Raw genomic sequence first — 20,399 nt, 5'->3', positions numbered from 1 at the left:
TTTAATATTATGTGTAATTAAACTACATAATTATAAAAATCAAGAAGTTTAACTTAGCGTATATGTACATTTTATTGGTTTTCCCTGCAATGTGTTATAGCTGTTTTCTTCCTATATCCACAATCCAATCTAGAATCATTTATTGCATTTAATTGTCACTTCTCTTAATTTTACCTTAGTCTGGAACACAACCTCAGCTTTCTAGACCTTTACATTTTTGGCATTACGAAGAATAAATTCTAAAATATTTGATATTTTGTTCCATTAGCACAATCTCTAGTCCAGTCCCATTTAGAGTCAGAATTCCAAACATCTTCTAAATTAAACCCTGTCCTCTTATCCAGCTCAACCCTACTTTGGACTGGATGCCTATCATGGTAAAGGAAGAGGAAGGCAATGTCAGATAGTTTTCTGTTCCTTCCCTCTTTTGTACTTTATCCCACCACTCACTGCTGCTTCTTTGTCGACTAACTCTTGTTTCTGACCTCCTTAGGGTTGGCAGAGGGGAGAGGCAGGAGGGAGGGAAAGCCACACATCACTGTTGTTGCAGTGGATGGCATTGCTCATCTCTGAGTTTACTAAGTTCAAAGAATACTCCAGTGGAGCATCTCCACAACCTTCAGAGATTCCTCACAAGAGCTTCTGGTTACAGTAGTCTCTCTCCTCTTACTGGCCTCTTATGACATATTCTCAGCTTCTGAATGTGATGGATGCATATCCATCTTCTCTCTGCTGATGTTTCCTTGCTCCCAGATGAAACTGTCTCAGTCCGTCAGCATACTGCATGGTCAGTATTTACTCGGTCCATGGGAAGCACTCATCTTTTGCTCTGTTGTCTTTGAAAGCACAGCTGCCTTCTAATATGGCTGTTTCTTTTCCCTCTACAGCTAAGCAGGCAGTTCCATTAAGTTTATCTTAGAATCTTTGGGGGCTATGAGTCAGGAACCTATTGTGCAAACTGTGGGGGATACAAATCAAATCAATACAAAATTTTCTGAATTTTGTGTCGAATTGTCTCTCTTACCTGAGTGGAGGGGAAGGAAAGCAGTCTTCTCCCCTTCACTCCTGCAAGGAGATCAGAAAAAAATACCATGCCATCATTTTGACCATTCCAAAGAGTGGTTTAATATTTCTAACATTTGTCTTTTCCTCTTTTTTTTTTTTTTTTAAACATGAGAAGTTCCAAAGAAACAAGCCTTATTTCCTTTTCATGGTATTAAACAGCTTCTGCCAACAGTTTATATAGAGCCACAACCATCACTGCAGCTGACCCTGAAAACAGAAAGTGAGGGCCATCCATTAAGAGGTCCATGACTGAACTGAGTCTGTGATGCGCAATGTAGTGGAGCAGAAGTGATGCTTGCTGCACGTTTAGTTGAGCCTAGGAGAGCAGGGCCCTCCGTAGACGCTAGTTTGAACATTGCTAGGTTTAAAACGGTTTAAATATAAGATGGAAATCTGTACACTATTAGTGTTTGTTTTCATATTTTTTTATTTGGGAATAATCTGTCTATGTATCTATGTATCTAGTTGCTTTAGTCTTTTCATCATAGAATTAGTTTAACAGTTGGTTATGTATAATAATTATTGAAAAGGGTTAATCAAATTATTACATTTTTACTTGAAGCCTACATCATAACATTACAATGGAAAGCTAGACTGTTACTATTTTATTTTCACAAGTGTTTGCTGCATATTTGATGCATTTCAGAGTTGTTAGAAAATTAAGCTGGTATTATTTTTCTGATGATGTCTCCCATTGTCGTCACTATAGAAATGAGGCTAATAATGCCAGCTCATTCGAGGAATATAGCTTCAGGAATGAATTTTTTTTTTTTCTTTATATTGAAATGGTAGTTTTTTAATAGAGATACTGAATGCTGTATTTCAGATATCTTTAAAGGGACACTTAATTCAGAATTGAGTGCAAAAAAGCTGCAGAAGATCATTCGTCCGTGTAGATAAAATTATATTGTGGTGGATAATGGGTTTGTGTTATTCTTAATGTCTATACATGGCTACAGTAAGACTGAAGTTGTTTTTATAACTTTTCAGTACATTGAACAAAAGAAAGTATGACAGCAGAAAACATCTGATAAATTAAATGTGACATGTTTTTTATTCATATAAAATGGTTTCTGAGCAGCTGGTAATTGTGAATATTTCAGCAGTCATTTTTGATGTGGAGTACTTCTTCTGTGTTCAACACTAATGAGTTGTGAGTTGTACTTCATCAAATTGACAGTTTCCTTACTTTTGTAAATAGGCATTTGATACACCTTGTAGAGGCTTGTAAAAGACACTCATCTAACCTTTTAAATGCATAGAATTTTCTCCTTACTCTCTACATTGTGTTGTCCACTTTTCCTATAAGGAAGATAATACAAAGAAAGGCTACCATTCACTGGGTACTTAATAAATTCCCAGAATCATTCTGGATACCATAATATACACTATCCATTCATAATTCTTACAGCTCAAATTAGCTCAAAGGAAAAACTAAGACTGTACATTGTCTAGGAGAGTAAACTAGTGTGCCAAGAAATTACCTGTACTCAGGTTTTGTAAAGTGTCTTCATGTGAAATAGTTATGTTTCTTGTTATTTAAAATACTAGGTATTTTTAGAGAATGAGATACCTTACATTCCTCCATCTTAAAAAGAAACTTTAAAAAACATTTTTATAACATATTTATAATAATCCTGTGAAATAGGAATTTTATGTACTATTCTCATTTTATAGGCAAGAGAAATTACACGGAGATTAATGTTAGGCACAGAGTGGGACCATAGTGTAGACTCCTGTACTTTAATGTATTACATTGTTTTTACTTAGAGAAATAATTTTACTAGGGACATGGAAGAACATAGAATAAGAATTGTCCAAAGAGAACTAAAAATGTTAAGATCAATTAATCAGGAAGTATATTTTAACAAATCTAAGAGGATGAAATTAGCGTTAAAAAAAATTAAAAAAAACCTCTCAAAACAGATCGAGTATATTAATAATATTAACCCAACCCATTTTTGAGTAGGGAACATTATATATTAAGAACTCTCTTAAAACAAGAATAATATTACCGATTTTGAATGGAAGTATAACTTAGTGCTCAAGTAGCACAACTGAATTAGTACAGCTGCTGCTAGACTTTTAAATCAAACAGCCCTCTTCGGTCTGTTTTATACCTTGGTAATCTATATAATATTTCCATGAGTAAAGAGTTCTGATACTAACACATTGTCTGACATAGTCATCCATATATTCATGTAAACTACACTGATAACAATTTAGAATACCACTAATAGACATGATAATGATAACATCTTATGCTTTTACAGAATAATTATTTTCCAAACGAGTTTTATTTTGATGGTTCTGCCAATATGTCAAAATCAGTAACCTGCAATCCATTCAAAAACAAGTGTATAGAAATTCTAAAAATATAGCAAACCTATTTTATAAAGGCATAAATAAGCTCACAAAGAATCAGAGGTATCCTCAGAAACTAACTACAAACAGGTCACCAAAAGTCAGGGTGGCTCAGACATGATCTGACAATGAGGTTAACTAGAGCTAAGGGGATTAGGGTTAATCTTCTCAGTCCAGAGGCTTCTGATGTCCCCTTTGTACACATGAGCAAATTTACAACTTAGTTTTTTGCATAAATTGGACTACCAAGAGACTGCTGTAACCTAGATGTACTAGAGCAGGGGTTCCCAGTGCCTGGGCCATGAACCAGTACCAGTTTGTGGCCTATTAGGAACTAGGCTGCACAGCAGAAGATGAGTGGCAGGCAAGCCAGTGAAGCTTCATCTGTATTTGCAGCCACTCCCCATTCCTCAGGAGCATTACCTCCTGAGCTCCACCTCCTGTCAGATTAATGGCAGGATTAGATTCTCATAGGAGCATGAATCCCATTGTAGGTTGTACACTCCTTATGAAAATCTAATGCCTGATGATCTGTCATTGTCTCCCAGATGGGACCATCTAGTTGCAGGAAAACAAGCTGTGGGCTCCCACTGATTCTACATTATGATGAGTTGTATAATTATTTTATTGTATATTACAATGTAATAATAATAGAAATAAAGTGCACAACAAATGTAATGTGCTTGAATTATCCTGAAATCATTCCACCCCCCAGTTTGTGGAAAAATGATCTTCCACAAAACCAGTCCCTGGTGCCAAAAAGGCTGGGGACTGCTGGACTTGAAAACGTTTCCCCCATCAGCATAGGGATGTGACAGAAAAATTGGCAGTAAGCTGAAATTGACCTATGCCTCTTCCTGGTTCTGCTCACGGGACAACTTAATACCAAATCTTAGTGCTTCCTCCATGAGTTGTTCTTTCATTTTATAAGGACAGTTATCATATGATATGGTTTGGCTCTGTCCCCACCCAAATCTCATCTTGAAATGTAGCTTCTATAATCCCCACATGTCGTGGGAGGGACCCAGTGGGAGGTAATTGAATCGTGGGGGTGGGTTTTTCCCATGCTGTTCTCATGATAGTGAATAATTCTCATGAGATCTGATGGTTTTATAAAGGACAGTTCTCTTGCACATGCTCTCTTGCCTGCCATCATGCTGGACATGCCTTTGCTCCTCCTTTGCCTTCCACCATGATTGTGAAGCCTCCCCAGCCATGTGAAACATGTATCCTTTAAACCTCTTTTTCTTTACAAATTATCCAGTCTCAGGTATTTCTTCATAGCAGTATGAAAATGGACTAATACATCATGCCTTTGCCAGGTCTTGCCTTTTCTAAACTAAATTTAAAAAAAACAAAAAACACAATGTAAGATCTACTCATTTGATTTTTAAGTGTAAAATACAGTGTTATTAACTGTGGGCACAATGTGGTACAGCAGATCTCTGGAACTTAATCATCTTACATAACTGAAACACCATATCGATTGCACTGTAACTCCCCATTTCCCTTCCCACTAACCCTTGGTAACCACTATTCTACTCTTTATTTAAAAGACGTGGACTATTTTAGATAGTTTGTGTAAGTGGAACCATGCAGTATCTATCCTTCTGTTACTGACTTATTTTACTTGGCATAATGTCCTCCAGGTTCATCCATGTCATCACATTTGGCAGGATTCCCTTCCTTTTTAAGGCTGAATAATATTTCATCACTATTCAAGTCACTATTTGAGATGAATAAATCAATTGCTTGGATATAACACATTTTATTTATTCATTTATCAGTGGGTAGTTAAGGTGTTTCCATATCTTGGCTATTTTAAATGATGCTGCAATGTGCATGGGAGTGCAGATATCTCTTCTAGACCCTGATTTCAAATCTTTCAGATATATATCCACAAGTAGAATTGCTGAATTATATTGTAATTCTGTTTTTAAGTCTTTTGGAATTGCTATACTGTTTTTATACAGGCCACACCATTTTACATTCCTACCAATAGTGTATAATGGTTCCAGTTTTTCCAAAATTTTGCAAGTATTTGTTGTTACTATTTTTTGATAATAATAGCCAATCTAACAGGTGAGATGGCATCTCATTGTGGTTTTGATTTATGTTTCCCTAATGATTAGTGGTATGGAGCATCTTTTCATATGCTTGTTGACCTTTTGTATATCATCTTTGGAGAAATGTCTATTGCAGTTCTTTCCTGTTTTCTAACCAGGTAATTTTTTTTGCCATTGATTTGTAGGAGTTTTATAATTTTGGCTATTAACTATTTATCAGATAAGTGGTTTGCCAATGAGGGACTAAACATTACAATTTTATTGAAACACTGTTGTGTACATGGTCTTTAGTATTAAAATATCATATTCACCTTGCTCTTAACTGGGTGAAGCATGCAGGTTAATGTGAAATTCTGTGCTCAAATTCTAGTTCTTTGAATCTAGTTTCCCTGATTTTAAAATTGAGACGATTGATACCTGAGGTGTAAACAAGGTTAGGAAGCATGTAACCCCTTAGCCCCTGGTACATAGTAAGTACTTAACAATTTCCTTCTTAAAAAGTGTTTGTCTATAATGTATCAGTATTGCATTTATATATCTATAATTCTGTTATAACATTCCATTTGTATCTAAACTAATTTAAATTGCCCTTGGAAAAGTTAACTGTATATATAAATAAGTTAATTCAGAAGAATGACTACCTGTTTTCTTTAAAATTAAAAATATTCTTAATAATATAAACACATCATTCTTGAAAATATGCCCATACAACCCAAAGAAGCTTCTTATGTAAGGATTGTCTTTGAAAATATCAATGTGAACCAGCTGTAAAGAAAACCATTGTACAGATACATTTCACTCATCTAGAAGTCACTATTCAAGTCACCATTCCAACATAATCAATATCTATCATTTGAGAGTTACGGAGAATTTCCCATATGTAGAATGTAATAGACAAAGGTCGCTCATACCTCATAAAATTGTGATGAGGAGGATTTAATTAGGTTACACATGATAACTTAATTAACTAACACAGGAGGGCCCATGGTAAAGATTAGATGCATTATTATCATTTGCATTGTGATAATATAGGCAAGAAAAAATATTGTTAATAAGACTGGACTGACAAGATAAATGAAATATGAACATACACATACACTAAAGTTGATGAAATTCATTTATAGGAGAACCAAACCTTTACTTAGGAAACTGTAATTCAGAAAATAAAAAGGACAAAAAGAGGAGAGTCAAGTTCACAGCAGCAAAAATTGTTAACAGTGCCTTGACAGTGAGTGAGGGTACAGAGCATCGTGCAATATATATATAAAACTCAAAAAGTGTGGTCCTCCCAAATCATTTATATGAGAATAGCCAGGCCTACACACATGAATCGTCTGTGAAGGCATCAGCACACTCTATCATAGGGCCAAATTGATGTCTATGGTTTTTATTTTCTGAGATAACAGAGGAATATATAATACACTGAACAGAAAATGAAAATTGAGCAAACCAAAAGCTTTGGCGCTTGAAGAAGCGAATTTCTATTATCTAGAAAAATCACTGAAGTACGTGTTTATTTCTAAATGATGATGGATAAGCCAAGCATTTCTATAATTGCATACTGAACGGATAAATGTTTGACCTAGGCTTCATATGCCAGTTACTCCTAGATGTGGTACAGTGGGATCCAGTAGCCAAGGTAATGCAGATTCATATCATGTCACTTCTGCATGCCTGGGTAATATTTTGTTTCATCAGGTGATGCTTTACCTTGGCTTCCTTTGGTGTGTGAACATATTACAGCAGAAGGAAATGGTCTGGGTTGGAAAATCTGATGAAGCAGGTGATGTAAATGGTGTGTAGTCACTAAGTATAATGAGTGGACAAGCAGAACTCCTGTTAGGCATCTAGCTTTTCTTACAGTTTGGAACGTGAATCAAAAGTCATAATAGAATTATGCCAATCTTTCCTATTTTTAAAATGTACAGAAATTCTGCAAAGTAATATGATACTTAGTCACTGACCATTTGGTAGGCATCACAGAAGTAAAGAATTAAGTCACTCTACATGCAGAGTGGATCACAGCATTGACAGCTGTGATTCTTGATGTTAAAGAATACTTTTTATGAAAGGAGAGTATTTTAAAGATTTAGTTCTATAGGTTACTTCTCTATGAAAATTTAAAGAAAATCCTTCCACAGAGAAATATGGAGGATATTTACTGTCAATAGGTTTATACTATTAACAAGTTATATTCATAGTAGTGTGAAATATTAGTTCTGTCAGCTTCTTACAATTTATGGGATTTTTGCAGACCTTCAGAAATGCGGATAAGCATTGCTCTGCTCACTTTGAATATCGGATACATCCTCCTTGCCCATTGAAAAGCAGATAGAGTACATACATTTATCAGTGCTGACACTGATGCCTTTCTACATAGCTCAGCAAAGAATCATCCAAATACACAATTGAAAAACTGGAAGGCTAAACAAAATAAGCAGTCTTATATTTTACAGTTGAAATACTTAGATGTAAGTGAGTTAAGTAATTATACCCTTATTTCAAGTGATATTTTTCCTCCTCTTAATTCTTTCTTTCAAGAAGAAGCACAGATAAACAGAAGGCTAACACAATAAGATTTTTTTTTATTTTTTTTTTTTTTAGGAAAAGGTCTCACTCTGTCACCCAGGCTGGAGTGTGGTGGTGCAATCATGGCTCACTGCAGGCTCAACCATCCCTCCTGCCTCAGCCTCCCGAATAGCTGGGACTACCAACATGAGCCACCCCACTGGGCTAATTTTTGTTGTTTTTGTAGAACTGAGGTTTAATCATGTTTCCCACATTGGTCTTGAACTCCTTAGCTCGAGTTTAAAGATAATTGGATATGACCTACAGTGATATATGGCAATTGGTTTAGTGATCATGTTTAGAAAGATCCCCAACGTGTTCAATTTCATATTAAAATGCCTAGTACTTCTTACTGTTTATACTTATTATTAATGCAATCTTGTGCAACAGGAATTTCATTTTTTATAAAGTTATTTGTCACAGTGGGAGAGGACTTTGAAATGGATTTGTTTTCTCTTTAGTTTGTATTTTATAGCAATTGCAACCCATGATTTCACAGAGGAGACTATGATTAGGTATAATACAGATTAACCTGTTAAGAAATACTTGTAAATCTTACAGTTGATCAAGATTATTTTGTTATACAAAAAAATAGAAAACTATATTATTATTGAAAGTACTATGATCATACCTTTAAACTTTATAATTGTATGTATTTTTTCCTTTATTCAAGGAAGATTATTTAAATTAGTGTAACATACCTATGTACTTTCAGGAGCTGGGCAGTGACATAAGTGAATAAATGAGTCTGTTGGGGAAGGTATAAGATGATTGCTTTTAGTTTGACAAAGTAACACTTACCTCATTATATTTACTTTCTTATTCTGGGGGCGTGTTTGTTTCAATTTAATTTTTTATAATTTATTGTGACTAATTGTGGGGTACACAGTTATGATATATGTATGCAGTGTGGAATAATTAAATCACACTAACATATCCATCATCTTAAATATTAATTATTTAATCACTCAGTTGCAACTTTCTACCCTTTGACAACATTATCTCCCATCCCAATTCTCATCCCCTTACCACCAGTCTACCCTCTGCTACTATGAGTTCAACTTTTTTAGATTCCACATATCAATGAGATCAGTGGTTTTGTCTTTTTGTCCTTGGCTTATTTCACTTAACATAATGTCCTCCAGGTTCATCCAAGTTACATAATTTCCTTCTTTTTTCAAGGCTGAGTAATTGAGCTTACAAACCTGTATCCATTCATCCACTAATGGATAGAGGTTGATTTCAGATATTGGCTTTGGTAAATAATGCTAGAGTAAACATGGGAGTAGATATCTTTTTAATTCCTCATGATATATACACCAAAGTGGGATTGCTGGATCATATGATAATTCTAGTTTCAGTTTCTTTTCTTTTCTTTTTTTTTTTTTAGGAACTTCCATACAGTTTTCCATAATGGCCATACTATTTTACACCCTCACCAACAGTGTGCAAGGGTTCCCTTTCTTTACATTGTCACACATTTGGGAGATAAACAGAACATATTTATGGAGTGTACTGGGCCTCAGAAAGTCACCAACTGTAGCCTTCTCTATTATGTTACTCAGTAAGATGCTCCCAGGGAGATGTTAGGTCAATGGTATCTGCCAACTTTTCATTAGAAAGTATTACCCTCCCCTCACGAAGGCAGTTTGGAAATACTTTATCATGGAAGTGAAATAAATGCTGTCATAATTTTTCTACTATGACATGTCTACCTCAGTCCCTTCCTGTTCAATGTATACACATATTACCCTTGCCCCAGCATTATCTTTAGATACATGAGTCTTTTTATGTCTTCTCTAAGTAGTTAATGGATTCAATTCAATGAAATGATATCACCTTCAAAAGAAAATCTAAACTCTTAGACTATTACTAAAGCAGCCTTTGGAAAGACCCTCCAGCATCTCCCTCTCATTTTCACTTTTCCCTGTCTACCTTCCTTCATGTCCTGATATATAGAAACACATTTCATTCACTTCCCCACTAATGTAAATTGAGCACCACAAAGAAGTCAGGCATTATGCTAGATACAAGTGTTAAATATGAGTGAACCAGAAAGACTTCATCCTCCCCTTGGGGAGCTTCACAGAGGCTAGTGGGACTGATAGAAATTAACCAAATAATTATACTTATGATGCATGCTGTGGAAAAGCTTAGGTACCATGGACTGTGCAGCAGTTTTCCAAGTTGTCTTTTACTACTTTACTTATACTTGCCCTTTCCCTCTGTGAAACCTTCACTCAACCCTCCAGTCCTCATTAATTTACCTCCTTGGGACAATTATTGTAACTTGTATGCATTTCTCTTATTCAAAATTATCCTAATGAAATGGGTTGCTCGCTTGCTTGTGTATTTTCGGATGAGCAATTGCTCTATTTTCTCTTCCTTTGCAGACATAGCCCTTGGTGAGGTGCCTGGCTCCATAGTAAGTGTTCAACAAATGTTTGAATAAAATATTGCATTGTTGAATTTTAAATATGTTTAAGCAGATTGATGACCAACATCTGACCAGATTTCCCCAATTTAGATGCAATGTCAGGTGCTTCTTTTAATGGTGTCAGAGATTGGCTGACAGGCTTGCCTTTCTTTAAAGCGATTTATTACCCATGTTGGTTTTTTGGTATAAATGGTTACTGCTTGTCGTTGGAGTATGTTTGTATTCATGGTAGAGATCAAATACATATGTAGTGCATGAACTAACAAATGGTTATGCTAGTTGTAGGAAAGATTGATAAATGAATGTTTCTAATGCTCTTTTCTTGAGATGGAGTCTCACTCTGTCACCCAGGCTGGAGTGCGGTGGTGCTGTCTTGGCCCACTGCAACATTCGCCTCCTGGGTTCAAGTTATTCTTGTGCCTCAGCCTCCCAAGTAGATAGAAGTACAGGTGTATGCCACCACATCCAGCTAATTTTTATAGTTTTAGTAGAGACAGGGTTTCGCCATGTTGGCCAGGCTGGTCTCAAACTCCTAACCTCGGGTGATCTGCCCACCTCAGCCTCCCAAAGTCCAGTGTTCTCTTCAGGCCTATGAGTATTTATGCCAGAATATTGATTTTATTGGAGAACTAAAAATTGATACAATCCATAGCTTGAAAGTAAAAATGTCAGAATACTTAAGACCATACACAAATAAGTATTCTAAAATAAGGAATTGATATTTATAAAATATTTTTAAGAAATAAGCACATTTGGCCAGATGTGGTGGTTCACACCTGTAATCCCAGGACACTTTGGGAGGCTGAGGCGGGTGGATCATAAGGTCAGGAGTTCAAGACCTGCCTGACCAATGTGGTGAAACTTTGTCTCTACTAAAAATACAAAAAAAAAAAAAAAAAAAAAGCCAGGCTTGGCAGCGGGTACCTGTAAACCCAACTACTTGGGAGGCTGAGTGAGGCAGGAGAATCACTTGAACCTGGGAGGTGGAGGTTGCAGTGAACTGAGATCGTGCCACTGCACTCCAGACTGGGTGACAGAGCAATTAAAACACACACACACACACACACACACACACATTTACCACTACAGTATTTTTAGCCCCCCCATCTTATTGTTAAGAACAATAATAAAGTAGTAAGCCCTTCACTTCTTTACTTTGCTGTCCTGTTCATTTATTTTGCATTTCTTCATTTTCCTTGTGCAGATTTTATACTCTGCTATCCTCAACCACCCCATCCATATCATTTCTATGGTATCACTGACCTCAACTATGTTTTCTCTGTCTTCCCCTAACCACTGGCATCTTCCTTTTTTATCTGCTCCTACTTCCTCTGATTTTGGGCATTAAATCTTTGCTAATCTGCCCTCTCTGAGGTTAATATCCTGTTCTTCTTGATGAGTTAGGATCTCTTCCCATTTAGTTTTAATCTAATATATCCTTCTTCTCATCTCCCAAACTATTTTTGCCCATTGCTTCACCTTGGTTCAAATCCAGGGAAGGACATAAGTTCCTAATGTCTATTTTCTGAGCAGGCAAAATAAAATATGCATAAACGGTATCTGAAAATTTTAGTCCTGTATTTGTGCTGTGTCACTGCAATTGAAATTAAAAACTCCAGCCTCTGCAGAGGATTAGCATCAGCAGCTTTGCCTCTTAGGCTCTATTAAAAGAAAATCTGTAGACAAATTAAATTCAGCAAAGCTTGCTATTTGAGTAAAGAACAATTCATGAGTTGGGCAGCACACTGAGCCTGTAGAGGTTCAGAGAGCTCTCCCCAGTAGTAGATAGTATTTATAGACAGAAAGGGAATAAAAAAAAAAACTTGATTGGTTAAAGTTTAGTATTTGCCTTTTTTGGGCATGGTGGGACAAGGCATTTGCCTTATATGGACATAACCTGATCATTTGGCAGCCTGTGATGGCTGAAGTTTGGCTGCTGTGATTGGTTGAGACTTAGCTATTTATTGGAGGAATATACTGTTAAGTTACATTATGGTTTATTTGCCTATTAAGTAAGGTTGCAGTTTGCTACATATGTAGGCAGCTTTAAGACAAATTTAATTTAACAGCTCTATTGCCAAAATCACTTCTGAGGAAGTAACTCACTATTTGGTGTCTTTGTACCAGGCTATACTGTCAAAAGGTATGGATTTTTCAGAGATAGAGTTTGCTGACTGAGTGATAACTGAGCTTAAAGTTGTGTTGCATGCAATTTTTCTGTATTTTTTACTGACATTGTTGTTGCATTTCACTTACCTTGCAAGAGCTCACTGCATGTCCTACTGACTTCGTTCCTCCTAGGCTATTTTGCACCCCCATTCCCATCAGCATCATTTTACAAAGCAGGTTATTTTACCCAGCCAGTTGTCCATTTAATGCGCAGAAGAGTCTGTATAAAGGGTCTGATCAAATCATTGCACAATGCCCAGGCAGTTACACCACTGGGAACAATTACTGCTTTATCTACTGTCAATGTTTTTCTGAAGTTCACAATAACAAGAAAACCATATTCCAGCAGTTTCTCAAAAGGTATTCAATTTAAAAAATTTAATCCAATCCTACAAATATTTATTTAGAACCAGCTTTTACAAGTTCTGAGACTATAATAGAAAATTGTGAGGGAAAAGGATTATGGTGTATGTGTGTTCGGGTGGTGTATGTGTGTAAATTATCATAAGATGTATGGAAAGTTTTGACATTTCTGGGCCAGGGTTAGGGTTAGGTGAATTAACCATAGGTTAACTATGGTTAACTAACCTGTAGTTAACTCACCTATGGTTACAGTTGCCCTCAGTTGCAGGCCAAGTTATTCAGCCAACCCTGAAAGGCTGGGTAGGGAAGAGAAGCCTAACACCACCAGTTTAGATTTGCTGCTTAAGGCTTGGGACAAGTGTGCCTGAGACTAACCTGTGGATACACCGAGGTCCAGGGAATAACCATTCAGAGGCCATTTTTCTTGGCTTTCCCTGGATTTACCTTCCTATTTAACTTTTATCATATTTCCAGACCATGCCTAGAACTAGAACCAACATTTAAAACCCAGTTTATTTGGCCAGGATTCCAGTACTCTAATACTTACCACCCATCCCTCTCCAAGGCTAGATCTACAAATTAGATGATTCTTTCAGAAAAATGCTGTTGCACCCTTTCTCATCTTTATAACAACAACTTGTATTGCGAATTTTGGCAAGTACTTCACATAGATTATATCCAGTTCTCACAGGAACATTATGTATTACAGTTTAAGAAATAGAACAAGGGGAAGAGCTGAAATCCAAACACACATCAGTCTTTGACTAAATTTTGGTTATCATAAGTTCCTGAGAATTTCTGCTGCTGTCCCCTCCCTACCACACTGTATATCTTTGGTTAGTAGGTCATATTTATGCAGTTACTTGAGCTTCAAATTCTGGAGTCTGCCTTGATATTTTCTCTCCCCCCACCTACCCTTATATTCAGTCATTATCAGTCATTGTTCTTAATTGCAATCAACACACGTAAACACTTAAGTATCAAAGGTGTTCATTATAATATGTTTATTAGAACACAATTGGTGGGAGTTCTGGGAAGCCAAGTTTGAGGTTACATCTTCAAGAGATATGCTTAGAAGCGTATCACAAGGCTGGCCTTACATGAACATGAGCCTAGTAACTACCATGCAGTGAGACGGAGGAATCACCCATCACCTCAATGAGATTAGGTCTGAGCCAAGAACTTGACCTTGCATCATTTTGGTCATCATTGTCTCTGCTGCTGTCACCAAGTATATCTAGACACTACTGCACAACTCCCAAACCCCCAGCAAAAATATAAACAACTTCTTCACATTACTCCCATTTGAATACAAGTGTCTCTTGATTTTTGCATTTGATTTCTGGAGCCTAGGTCATATGTCTATATCACAACTGCAAAGGAATCTGCTTATTTCAAGTTGAGCTTCTGAACTGGAAAGGTAGAATTCACAGTTTTAAAATGTATTCAAGTACCAAAGGGCTTTTCATAAGACACTGGACAGCCCCATGTATGACCAATATCCACCACAGTTGGCTAGCCCTATAGCTTTATTTCCCCCACATACCCTGACACTCCCAGGATCTTCTGCAGTCAGCCACTTCACAGTGATCTAAAATGCACATGAAGTTTCAAATGTGAATGCTTATAACAATTTGCTATACTGCAAAACTATGCAGAAATAGTTGCTGTTGAGTGTGTTTTTCAAGGGTTTTTGTGAAGTGAAGAATTTTTAAAATATTTGCCTGTGAATTTAGTTTGCTTTATGTTTCTTGTTTTATAATGTTCGTTTGAAATCTGTATTGTCCCTGGTTGAGACAGTACTATACTGGTCTGCTTGTGGATTCCAGAATGAAATAAATAAGTCTGTAAGAAAATAAGCAACTAAGTAAACTAGTAAGTAAAAACAAGCCATGCATATATTGCCTCAGAACCAAGGCACTAGTAAACTTCACAAAGGCACATTAATCAGAGTGCTACACCATTTACAATGACAAGTGGCCCCTTCCCTTCTCATTATTATTGGGACACTACTGCCAAATAAGCAAAACACAAATAAAACTCTCCAGTGGAAAATGGCTAAGAATAATTAGGGGCAAGTAGTTTTGTGTAGATTAAAACACTATAATTAGAAGGGAGGATTTGGAGCACTATTTGAAGGAGAGAAATCACTAGGAGAGTTGCTTTCTATGCTCAGAAGAACTTTCCCAGCTATCTTTGTTCAGTGGTAAAATAGAGTTATTTTACAGTAGGAAATAAACTTGGGCACTAAGGACCTCTGTTGGGGAGATACCTGGGACTGCCTTGGATAAGGAGGGGGTGAGCGGATTGTGGCATGACATTGTTTTTGATAACATGTTAATAGCAAAGCAAACTACCAAAAATAATAATGATAAACAATTTATTCCAGTTTGTTTGATCTGGGTAACTCTTCTTTAGAACTTTAAATATCGTACAGTGTTACGTTAAAGTAACATGTTTATTTGTAACAGACAAAACCAGTTCAGTACTAAGTAATAACTTAATGTCATCTTGAATCTGATTGAGTAGTTATTCTGTTAAAAATGTTGTAAACTGATCAATAAGAGGAAAATTTTAAGTATTCTCGTGTATTACTTTTCTGAAACTGTCATTAATATTATGTACTTAGAGTCGTGGTTTGTTCCTCAAACTATTACTTAATGTGATTTATTTTAAATGTGAATTTTGCTTTAGACATTCATTTTAAAAGATAGCCTATTCTTTATTATTTGTACTTAGAATTTACAGAATCCTGTGATACAGAGGGACTTTTCCAGCTCTCAGGGGTACATGAATTTCCTTGTACTGTATTACTGGCCAGTTGATGATTGACTTGCCTCTGCAATACCGCAACAATGTGGCCAACTAGATACTCTTCAACATGGCCCATTTTATCTTGGGACAGTTCTTTCTGATAGTCTCCCATATTGTTAATTCGATTTCTTTTTTCTCTGGGCAGCTTCATTTTATCTGTCCTTGTTAGGTCTCTTAAGACTACCTTGTTTTTGTTTTTATTTGTTTTGCAAGGGTGGGGTGCACAATTGGTGGTATACTATGGTTGTTCCATAACTTTATTAAAAGATATATAAAGTACTTGATGCTACAGAATATCTAGAAATATGCATTGTGCTTATTCATTTGTGACAAAAGGTATTTTTACATTTTAATACAGTCATTACATTTGCAATTTAAGAAGCAAATGAATTAAGTTCATGATGACTGAATGGAATGGGAGTTAAGAGTTTGTAAGGTGACCTGGAGAGGCTAATTTCACAGCATGCAGTAATTGTGAATTTTTAGATGGAAATATATGTGTGTAAACCTGACTCTTACCCCACGTTGGAGAGGAAGCTGCAGAAGAAGTTGTTCTTTTGACCTTAAAACAAGTTAAATTTGGAGAGCTACCCGATTAAGAAAGTTTTATCCACCAGTATATTTTTAATTTAATTCTTACTTTGGCAGGATATTAAGACTTTTTTCCCCTCCAGTTTGCCATTTCCGTGCTAGTAATATAAATCCAGTGCTAAATTCAGAGGAAAAGATTTCCCATGTCTTGGATTTTACCTGTTCAGTTCTCTAGTTATACTCTTAAGTAATTTAGAACCTCTGAAAAAACTGAGGTTAATAAAGAATAAGAAATTAATAATGGAAACTAATAAATGAGAGATACGGAAATTAAAAATACTGAGAAGAAACAAATCCTTGAAAATCCCAACATGCAGGGTTCAAATAAAATTAGGATATTTGAAGGGCCATTTAGGATATTTGTTATGCTTTTGTAGTATTTCTGAGAGCAGATACCACTTTTGTTTCTATTTTACAAATGAGGAAACTGAATGTCAGACAACTTAAATAACTTTTTCAAAGCCACACAACTAACAGGAGGTCAAGACCGAATAGTCAACACTAAATCCGGAATTAAGCTGCTTTTACAAACTATTAGTGAAATGGAAGGGGAACTGAGATCCATCAAATGCAAAAATGCAAACTATATAATAAGTAATCTGCTGGCATTTGATGCTTATTTATTTCTCATTACCATCCTGTGGGTTAGCTATTGTTATCTTCCCTTTTCACATAATGAAACACAAGTTTGGAAAGTTTAAACTATTTCCCCATGTTGGCCATGGGGAACTGGTAGTCAGTAGACCTAGCATTTGAACATTGAACTCTGGACTGCAGATCCTATGTCTTTTTTACTCTGCAAAAAATCATAACTCTTTTTAGTAAGAAAATACTTTATTTGAATAATCTATTTCATATAAACCCAAGCTAGATAAGGTGCCAATTGCCCTGACCCCTGTTGGACCACCCCTAGATGGTTCCAGGACACCTGGGAACTTGAAAGTGTCCATGCTACCATGCTGCCTAAAGTCATTCTAGTTTTTTGAAACTATAATTATGAATAATTTCCCAGATACAATCATATTAACATATACATACACAGTCCCTCCCATATTACTGTCATTGATTCAACATATGCTTATTGAGCACCCTTTATGTCCCAGACTGTTTTCTAGGTACTGGGGAATATAAAGATCAAATTCTGGACCTTCACAGAACTTGCATGGTTTTTACTCCCATCACTTAGCCCACTCCAGTGAGTCATTTACTGTACTGTCTTGGTGATATCTGTAAATTTTCCATCTCCTACTAGCTTTTAAGCCCCATGGGATGGAAACTGTGTTTTATTCATTTTTGTGTCTCCCACAGATCACCTGCCACAGCAATATTCCCAACACATCTCTTCTTTTACACTCTTTTCAATCACAGGACTATAACATGCAGCTTCATAAAATTCATCCCTTCACCTAAATAGATTCCAGCTGTGACAATGTTTATAATTTCCCAGTAACTTGAAATTTTCATCAAATTTCTACTTTTAGATATGCAAATTTACGATTAATCAATGAGTCATTGAGAAAGGATGAATCATTTTTCGTTCACAGGACATGTCAAGATGTGTTACAAGGTGTAAGACTTAATATTAACTGCCTTTCTAACTTAAGAAAAACATTTTAACCACTTAAAAAGGGTGTTTTGGTGAGCATTTGTTAGAGGACTGGGAGTTGTTCCTCTGAACAGGGTTAATAGAGCTGAGTAATTTTTTACTTATAAAATCCTCTAAAAATATAAATATTTTTGTCTATATTTGGTACTGTCATAAATGTCTTTGTTCCTCTTTGAAAGCCATTATATAACAAAAGGATCATTTTGAGTAAGAGATTTTTGATTTTAAAGCACATGCATATTAATTATTGGATATCCCAGGATATCTTTTGAAAGTCTGGAGTTGTTGTCAGTGACTCACAGTGACAAAGTGCTTTTGTGTGTCTTTATTTGCATGCCTGAGGGAATCACTATTTTTAAAAAATAGATTTTTTTTTTTCACATGGCCCTTTAAAAGAAAACATATTGTGGCTACTGAAGAAATTCCCAGAGCAATGTTAAGAATTACAATTTGCATAATAATAATTTTTCCTTTGCCTCAACTCAGTGAAAGCCACCCTGATTAAAAACAGGTTGCTAGAAGTTTCTAGTTACTACAAGGCACTTGAACTAAATGTATTTGGCAAATTTGTAACCCAATTCTGGGATGCGACTCTTTTTCCCTAAGGCCTATCTCAACATGATTCTCCCTTAAAGTAAAATATAAAACCAACTCTGGAGAGCTCTTAGGAGTTTTCACGGGATGCTTTTGGTGTTTGGTGGAATTGGGATTAGACACCATACACCACGAAGTAAAACTTCTGAAGAAATTCTCTTCCAGCTTTCTCTGGAAAGAGAAAGGAGTCAGATCCTTCAAGACCACTCTCCACAGCCTGATTTCTCCTCAGTTGCTTTTTGAAAATTCTAGCTGTAGCTTCAGGACTTTCTCATTCCAAGTTGACCCCCTTCTCCCACATTCTGAACTATTCTTTTTCTATGGCATGTGATTCATTCATTTTTTTTTTTTTTTTTTTTTGAGACGTAGTCTCGCTCTGTCGCCCGGGCTGGAGTGCAGTGGTGCAATCTCGGCTCACTGCAAGCTCCGCCACCTGGGCTCCTGCCTCAGCCTCCGGAGTAGCTGGGACTACAGGCGCCCGCCACCTCGCCCGGCTAGTTTTTTGTATTTTTTTTAGTAGAGATGGGGTTTCACCATGTTAGCCAGGATGGTCTCGATCTCCTGACCTCGTGATCCGCCCATCTCGGCCTCCCAAAGTGCTGGGATTACACCTCTTAAGACTTCTAATGTTTCTCTACATTAAATATCTAAGTCAATACAATGGAATCCTGGGAGCCAAGCTGAGCAAAGGAAGGGTCCTCCTTAGAAGGTAGGGGTAGCTCATAGCTTATGTCTATTTACTTTGGGATTTTTATGTTTGTCACACTGAGAGCTTAAGGTTTCAGTTTTCTTTTGGTTAATGGTTCTTCAGAAAAGCCACACCATTAGGGCCTTACACAATGGCTCTACTTGGGTAAATTTACCACCTTCCTGGGAAAAGCCGTCAGCTTTGCAATGAACCCTGCATTTTTGTCAGCCTACCAAGAGTGCTTCTATCTCATGCTCATCACAAATATACAACCAGGATGTAAAATCACAGTAATAATTTACTTTGGAAATTATGACTTTTGAGAGGACAAGACTCTTTGATATGTCTACTTCATTTCCTCCATGAGGAAGACATAAGGAGAGAGCCAAATTTTACTCTAGGAAAGTTATTTGATATATCTAGAGTCATACCAAGGGGTCTTAAAAGTTCATTCTTCCGTTGTTTCTATCACTGCAAATTGAGTGCTTAATCTGAGACAAAGGCTCTGCTGGGAACTAAGACTATAATGATAAATATGTCACATCAGCTGCCCCTATATTGCATAGTTTCGTGGCAGAAACAGTATTAAATTAAGAACTCATAAAAATGACTTCAGAAGGAAAAACGGTGTTCAGTAAGAGTGGATAACTTACGGCTTTCCAAATATATGGATTAGGAAAAACTTTTCCAAGGAAGTGAAAAGTGAGTTTGTATGTAGGGTGGGGGGAATGGAGACAGCATGGCTCATGAGTAGGTCATAGGATTGATCTTGTGTACCAGGATAAGAGTTAAAAATTTTGTTTTTGAGCAAAAGGAATTTGTCTTTTTCTAAGAGGACCAATATCATCAAATTGGTATTTTAAAATGGTAAGTATGCGATGTAAAGAGAATGCGGTAGAGGGTGAAGGAGATTCAGTACAACCAATTCGGAGATGATAGCAGGAAGTACAGATAGCATGTGATGGTCACTAGGCTTATGAGGGTGGAAGTGCAAACTGAGAAATGTAGATGGATTTCTTCGTTTATATGCAGTCAAATCAAGAACACTTAGTATATGATTAGGAGTTCGACGTG

At 36.4% G+C, this 20,399-nt stretch overlaps 1 protein-coding gene across 5 annotated transcripts in view; it reads left to right on the top strand.

Annotated features, from left to right (window-relative positions):
• RALYL (RALY RNA binding protein-like) overlaps positions 1-20,399 on the top strand; it is a 727,213-nt gene that overhangs the window by 160,289 nt on the left and 546,525 nt on the right. Inside the window, exon 2 of one of the 5 annotated variants that reach the window (XM_011937116.1) lies at positions 10,457-10,488. The exons of the other annotated variants lie outside the window; for them this stretch is intronic. The gene's annotated coding sequence lies outside the window, so the exon portion shown is untranslated. The remainder of the gene's footprint in view (positions 1-10,456; positions 10,489-20,399) is intronic. 5 annotated transcript variants of the gene reach the window in all.

Source organism: Colobus angolensis, unplaced genomic scaffold (genome assembly GCF_000951035.1).
Source record: "Colobus angolensis palliatus isolate OR3802 unplaced genomic scaffold, Cang.pa_1.0 Scaffold16, whole genome shotgun sequence".
NCBI lineage: Eukaryota > Metazoa > Chordata > Mammalia > Primates > Cercopithecidae > Colobus > Colobus angolensis.
The sequence above is the reverse complement of the archived record's forward strand: the minus strand, read 5'-3'. Positions and strand labels throughout refer to the sequence as shown.